The sequence below is a fragment of the Lemur catta genome, chromosome 1 (genome assembly GCF_020740605.2).
Source record: "Lemur catta isolate mLemCat1 chromosome 1, mLemCat1.pri, whole genome shotgun sequence".
NCBI lineage: Eukaryota > Metazoa > Chordata > Mammalia > Primates > Lemuridae > Lemur > Lemur catta.
In genome coordinates, this window is record NC_059128.1 from 235160668 (window position 1) to 235168254 (window position 7587).

The window sequence follows — 7587 nt, forward strand, 5'->3', positions numbered from 1 at the left end:
TGGCAGTGTTTGGTGTTAGAAGTGAGGCCGTATGCCAGAACTCACACATCCAGTCTTTTTTTTTTCCGTAAGCTTCATACTCAAGTACCCATCCACCAAATCAGAGGGAAATGAAGTGTTTAACCCTAAATTGTGGATAACTAGACTGAAGACAACATTACAGGCTATACCGAAGTGATAATAGACTTAATAACTAATAATATTAACTAATAATCTAATAGTGGATTAAAACTCTACTAATTTAGCAATTATTTATTTATTTAGTCATTTTACTAGAAGGCAGCAACTTTTCAGCTCTGGTGATGGCCAGTTGTGAAAGATCAGGTATCTTTTCCCAATTTGGATGCTGAGCAATGCTTGGTAAGGAGTCCAGTTTGGAGAGAAATGATTTGTAGTTCTAAAGACTGCAATCCAGCCTAAGTGACAGAGCAAGACTTCATCGCCAAAAATAAAAAATAAATAAAGACTGCAATCTGATGTCAGTCTTGATGCCAGATAGCATGCTAGTTTTGCAGATTTGCAAAACTGATGCTATTGCCATCGTAATGGTCAGACATTGTAACACCATGCTATGGTGCTAGGCTTTCTGAGAGCCTATACTTAAAATAATCCTATTTGATCATAGACCTGCCTTCCAAAAATAAATAAAACAAAACTGTAGTTTTGCTTTCAAATTCTGAGTTGCCTGAGAAATTCCTCAAGGTTAAACTGACAACCTGCCATACGCTGTTAGACTTTCTAAACAAATGGATTGTTTGAAAGTTTAAGTGTATCGTTTAAAACACGGAATATATTTTTCATGGAGCTCTCTATTTTTTTACTCATTTTTATTAAAGAGAATGCTGTAGTTAAGCTGCACTGTGGGTAAAGTGAAGTCTTGTGTCTGTGCCAGTCATCATGTATGTCACAGACTCTGTGGGGAAATCTCTCTCTGGCATGCCCAGGGCAACTGGAAAGCACTGAACTTTTGCTGTCCCACTGTTACAGCCATGCCATGGCACACCTCCAGCCCCTGCCTCCCGGGCAGCTTGCTCTAGGAGTGACTCTCATTCTCCAGGGAGTTTCCATCCCCAGCTCAAACAGACGTTTTATAGAATGTGACGTTCATAAGCCTCACGCCTCACTTGTGCAAGGTGCATACATTTGGTTACCTGAAGAAACCTTTCTTTATTCATGTTATTAAGTGTTCTCACAGTTGACCTGGTTAGGTTTCTATTTTGGATTTTTTAATTTGATTATCATGGATTCAGTAGAGCTCATGTCTCTACATATCTTTAGCTATTTGCCTAGCTATCCATGGAAATTGTTCTGGTAACAAGTATTACTACAGGGAACAGAAAAGATTACCCTGGATCCTACGCAGGAATATATTTGAAAGCATCAACAAACAAATATTAATTTTTCTCATCTCTGCTCCAGGAAAGTTGTCAGAAAATATGGAACTTTTATGCTTTAAGCTGATTGACAGATGGTAGGCCATTTATTAATTGCCTGAAAGAATGATACTTGAAATTAAACAAAAAAAATGTTCAGGTTTTTTCAAAAACATCACATTTAGTAAAATTCAGTATTCTTGTATTATTTTTATGTTTCTGGAAAAGTATTAAATACATTCTCATGGAAAAACATTCAGCTAATGGGCTTGGCTGGGGTAGTTTACCACATCATCCTTGGGCCTTCTGGGTAGAATCACTTTTCTTTATTGTATGCAGAGACTGGATTTAGCAGAGAGACTAACAAGCTCTTTGCCCCCTCTTCAAAAGCAACTGGGATTCTCCGAAGGAGTCCCAATGTGATAAAAAGGCCTCAGAACAGATTTTTCCTGAGTGACTGAGCCTGGGGGGGGGGCGGGGCCCTTGGTTGCTTTAACACGTGCTAATGAGGCCAGCATCGCCAGTGGACCCCCACCTGGGCCACTTACTTATTTGTGTGACTCCATCTTGTTCCTCAAAGGATTTCAAGTGCCGAGAAAATCTGCTTTTCCTGATCACAGGCACATCGGCGTGGGTGTTCCAGGAGAGCAGAGCCACAGCACGTGGATGGCTCCGTGCAAAACCTCGCCGCTAACTGCCTTGCTCAAAGCCAGCCGGCACAGAGGTCGAAAGATTCATTTACTTACATAAAGAACAGTTCTTTCTTTATTTTTTCCCCTGAGAAGCAAAGCCACCATAATAATTTTCACTACATACAGAAAGACTTGAATTTATTTAAAAAAAAATCAAAAACAAAACAAAATTCCTGAATCCACAGATTCCGAGACCCTGGATGCTGTCCAAATCAACCTGGCAGCGACACAGGTGCTGATGAAAACAACATTTTATGAGTCTGCCTTCTCTCTGGTCCTCCTGGGTATTTTTATTCTTCAAACTGGAGATAAAAATAAGGGTTGCTCTCTCAAGGTGAGGAGGGAGAAAACAGCATGTGTTCTTCAAAAGACTCAATAAGATAATAGATTTTTTTTTTAAGCTGTTGCAGAGGGTAACTTACTTAGAGTTTCCAAGGGCTTTTTTAAAGTGAAATCTTTGCAAGCAATAGTAAGGAAATCTAGAACCCCCCGAGGTGATAGTTAAGAGTCCTGTCAGGGATTTAAATCTAATTATTAGCCTGAAAGTAAAGAAGAGAAAGAACCGGCCAAGTGTCAGCCTGGAAAACAATAATAGCCGTGGTGGTGTTCAGCAGCTCAGTTATTAGCGCCTTAAAGGATAGTTCAGCACATTTATTCCTGCCCTTGAAAGAAGGCCACAGAGGCTTCAGTGTTTTCTGATAATAGTTTCTTTTTCTGCGGAGTAGAGGTGCTTCCTATGCTACAAGACTTCATCTCTCCTGAGCACCCGATGGAAGACACTGGAGCCCACACTAAGTGCAGGCACTTGGAGAAGGGCCAGCATGCGCAGCCAGTGCCCCAGCCCTGTACTTCCTCAGCCGTGTGACCTTGGGCACGTAACCTGACTTCTCAGTGCCTCGGAGTCTTCAGTTGTAAAATGGAGAGTAAATGTGAAGATTGAATGAGAAAAGGCATGCGAAGTGCTCGGCACAGTGCCTGGCTCAATGTAAGCACTTCACTGAGTGCAAGCTATTTCTCCTTTTCTCTTCTTACTATACATTGGCCAGGGTGGAAAAAATTTAGCATGACAGAGTCTAGAGGTGAGCATAACATACACTGGAATATGTATTTCCCTGTGCTAGGTTATTGCCAAAGGGGCAAACAGAGCATCAAACGGCTGAGAATATAAAACAACATAACAAGTGCAGCTAAATAACAGACATGTTCACTCCAAGCACAATATTTGTGTTAGAACACCCTCTGGTTCCCTTGTTGAAACCAGAGGACAGAGGGTGACAGTAGGAATTGGGTAATCCTATTTACCTTTTCCGGGAGTGCAAAGAAAGTGGAAGGGAAGGAGCCCATTCCTGTAGTCCATGGAGAGTCTTTGGAACCCGACTCCTTCCGACATTACTCAGCTCGTCCGTTTATTCTTATCAGTGACTGATTCTCAAGACATCTGAAAATGTGTTAAGAGCAGGCCCTCCAATCACACTGGATAGAATATTATTAAGAACTTAGAGCTATCTTTAGGCTAATAACCAGCAGAAACTAAATCCAAGAATATGGGAGTGAAGACGCATGTTAAACATATTGAGACCTGGTAAATATTAGTAATGTCACAGGTGGAAGCATTTTGGTCGGTCGGGGGTTCCTGATAAGGCTCAGGTTAAACTGTAATCTGCCTGCTGTCTTCTCTGACGTGATCAGAGTCCTTGCTCCATCAGTCTCCCGGGTGGCTGTAGAGCCCAAAAAAGGCAGCTGGTGACATGCTGTGAATTGGAAGTGGCTTCTATTTACTTCTTCTCTGCCTACTCATATGGCTACACATAGTGCTCAGTTCAGGCAGGAATAAACACCACGGCTGACCAGCCCAAGTCCCTCGAGGGGAGAACAGACACTGCTTTAGAGAGCAGCTGATCAAAGACCCCAAATTCATTTTAAGCCGTGGTTTTCCATTAAGCCTTTAGTGCTTACCACATTACATACTTTCTGTAGAGAAGGAAGCCAAACTGTCCTAACATGTTAGCTCCTGACTCCCAACCTGGCCAGATATGCGTGGGGAATAGATGTGTCACATTCCATTAAGAAATGCTTCATTGTTTGTTTGTTTGGTGTTTAGAAATGGAATAACTATCCCAGAGTCCTTTCTCAGTCTGTCATCTGTCTCTGAGGGAACAGAAAGTGATGCAGAGCCAATCTCAGCACCGTAATTATGTCAAAATGCAAGCACTTGTGTCCTTCATTAGGAACGTCGCCTCTCTGTGCTCCCAAATGAAGAGGATTTTATAGACACATCCCTCCCGTCTCTTCCTCCAAACCAATCCCATTCAGAGAGAAAAGTACACTGTGAATCGTGGCATAATCAATGAATTTTCAGTGGGAAGGATGCTCTGAGCAGTGAAAAATACAAATAAATTGATTCTACAGTGGAATTAACTGTGGAACCAGAAAGACAAACACAGGACAACTAATTACATCCAAGCAAGATTAACAAGAATATTGTTCTGAGGAAAGGAAAAGTCTACCACATTAATGAAAATTAGGCAATATCTCAGTGGTACTAGTAAATAAATAAATATATATCTATGTTTAATTAAAAGCAAGACCCAATTATGTCTCACTTCTTAGCTGCTTAAATCAAGAAAGTCTAGTGTTAAATGAGAAAAATCAACTCAGGACATCTTGTCATCTGCGTTTAATCAAGACTTCTGTGTCTCATACGAGCTTTCAAGATGAGTAGCGGCAAGGATGTATTTGGGAGTCTCAGGCAAACTTCCCTTTGGCTGGCATTTGACAGGTCTATAGATCTCTGATCTGAGTATAGAAATCTAGAGCAGCAGTTCCCCACCTTTTTGGCATCAGGGAACATTTTCATGGAAGACAATTTTTCCATGGAGTGGGGGTGAGGGGGCAATGGTTTTGGGATGATTGAAGCACATTACATTTATTTGCACTTTATTTCTATTATTATTACATAGTAATATATAATGAAATAATTATATACAAGTCACTACAGATTGGGGACACCTGTCCTAGAAGAATTGTGCCTGTAAAGCCACTTATAACTTTCAGCCTGTGATTCTGATGAAAAGATACCTTGTTGGGCTAATAGAAGCACAGCTTGTATCGTTATCTATAGCCAAAATTATTAGGATGTCGTTATTTTTTCTGACAATAAGAACAATACATAAATGCTCAGCAAAATGTTTACTTAGATTTTGTTTCTTCTCAGCTAAATTTTTTGCAATATTCTAGGCATTGCAGTACACATTAAAGGCCAGATTTGGGGAGAAAACAGATTTGGAGGGGGGGTTGTTCCATCTGCTTTATTTAAATACCTTGCCACAGTTTTCTAAGTTGTTTCTCTTCATCCACCCCATTAACAAAAAACCCAAGGTGAAATGTGAATCCGTGCTCCTTGCTGAGTTTAATGGCAGTCTGTTTCTAGGGGGTGGAGACAGAGCAGCCAGCAGAAGGTATTGCCCCAGAGGAGCCCGCAGAGGGAGTGTGCCTCAGAGACCCCGGGGCTGCAGGCAGGAGCTGGGCCTAGAAGCAGGAGACGACTGTGCCTGGCCCTCGAGTGGCGTGTTTGGCCCTCACCAAATCATTTCTTGTCTCACCTCCCCTCGCTTGCCAGGAATATTGCCAGGATTAGGGAAAAGACCTGTGGGATAAAATGTCAAATACTGCAAAATCCTTGAAAGAAAGATGTTATGACTTATAAATCAGAGTCATTCCTTATTTCACTGTTAATTAATGCAAACGTCTTTCTTTTCTCCTTCATCCTACAAGGTATCTTTTTCATCTTTCATGAAGGTCTGGTTATTTATTCTTTCACCCAGGAAATAACATTAGCGGCAACTATTTATTGAGCACTTGTTCCACGTCAGGCACTAGGCAAGGGCCTAAAAATACACCCAGGATCGGGTAGACACAGTCCCTCCATGTGGGGGCATGTAAATTTAGTAAGTTTCTTACTTTCCCTGAACCTGGATCCCCTCATTTGTTACATAGAAAAAAAATTTTTTAAATAGTAATACACACTTTCTAAAAATGCTTTGAGGACGTCGAATAAAATATATAAAAACACCTAGCTGAATATAACTAAGAGCTCAACAAAGGGTTACCCTTTTTTCCCCAATCGTAAGCAGGAAAAGAAAAAAAAATTCTAAATTCGTGTTTCCCCATTTCTTAACAGTTTTTTTTTTAAAGGGTGTTACTGGGTAGAAACTTGAAGCTTTCGATTAAAAGAAAAAAAAAAGAGCTGTTTAGGATTAAAAGGCAGATCACACGTCAGAAACCCCAGGACAGGCAAAGCTTTCCGCCAGGCTTTCCGTGCCTGGATACTTCCCATCCGGGGAGCAGCTCCTCCACCTGCAGTGAGGACCGGAATCTCAGCAGGTGGAAGCCCCGAGCTCTAGGCTGGGGAGACCCTGGGGTGGAGCTGGAGGAGCTCAGAGCCCACGGCACGGCCTCCCTGGCCACCAGCAAGAGTGGCCCCTTGAAAATTGGTGGAAACTTGTGGAAACGCCACCGCCAGGTCTGCCCGGGATGGCCTGACAGGCCCCAGGAGCAAGGACAACCCCAGACCCTGGAGACAAAATAAGCAACAGACCCTTTTCTGGATGGATCTCAGGGAAATTCTGCTCATATCCAGAGGAAAATGAGAGAGTGTTGGAGATCCGCCCGCCCCAGTCTTCCCGCTGGCTCTGCCCAGGTTTCCCAACTTCTGTACTGAAGTTCGGTCGGTCGGTTCGAATCCCAGCTGAACCCCAGGGCAGGCCGGGAGGGGCGGAGGCCCGGGATGTCACTCCTTAGCTGTCACCGATGAGCTGTGGCCCCAAATGGGACGAGTCGCTGTGGCTTCTGCATGGCAGCTTGTTCATGGGCGAAACGAGGGGCGGGGCCTAGACGCCCGAGCAGCCCTCCCCAGCGCCCGCCCCGGCTGTCGCCTCCCCCGCGAAGCCGGTCAGGACGCCAGGATTGCATTTCTTCTCCAGCCTCCACCCAGGTTGGCCGGCGCTCAGCTCCTACCTCGGGGTCATAGAGCGACCCCAGAAAGGAAATTCTGCCGAGAAAAGGAGCTCACACCTCTGTCCAGCCTGCACCAGCCCCTTGGGCTCCCCTGAGAACGCAGGGCCCAAATCAAGGTCAAAGACACCAAGGCCCTCCGGGTCAGTCCGGATTCCAGAGGCTCCAGCGGCAGGAGGAGGGTTACTGGGAATGCTAAGGTCCCACAGCTCGGCAAGCACCGCGCGGAGGGTGGGATGCAAACAGGCCAGGAGCAGGTGGGTTTTATTTGGTGGACAAAAAGGTTTTTTTTAAAATCTGTACCGTGAAAGAAATGAAGGAAAAGAAAAACAGCAAAAAGAAGAGAGTCTGCATTTTTTTAAAATCCGTTTTTCCAGCTTATGTTAAATAAAAAAGGAGAACACCTGGCTACCCTGGGCCCACCTTACTCCCCCCGCCCGCCCCCCGACGGTGCGCTGCACAGCTTCGGCCCGCTTTGGGCGGAGTACGAGCTCCCCAGTCCCCCAGGG

The 7587-nt window shown here is 43.9% G+C and overlaps 1 long non-coding RNA gene across 1 annotated transcript; it reads right to left on the reverse strand.

Moving 5' to 3' along the window:
* Positions 1–2186: 2186 nt before the first annotated feature.
* On the reverse strand, positions 2187–3467 carry LOC123630574. The gene is made up of 2 exons (XR_006732710.1): positions 3368–3467; positions 2187–2367 (listed from the first exon to the last, which is right to left on the reverse strand). It is a non-coding gene; the product is annotated as an uncharacterized LOC123630574 (long non-coding RNA).
* Between the last annotated feature and the right edge of the window lie 4120 nt (positions 3468–7587).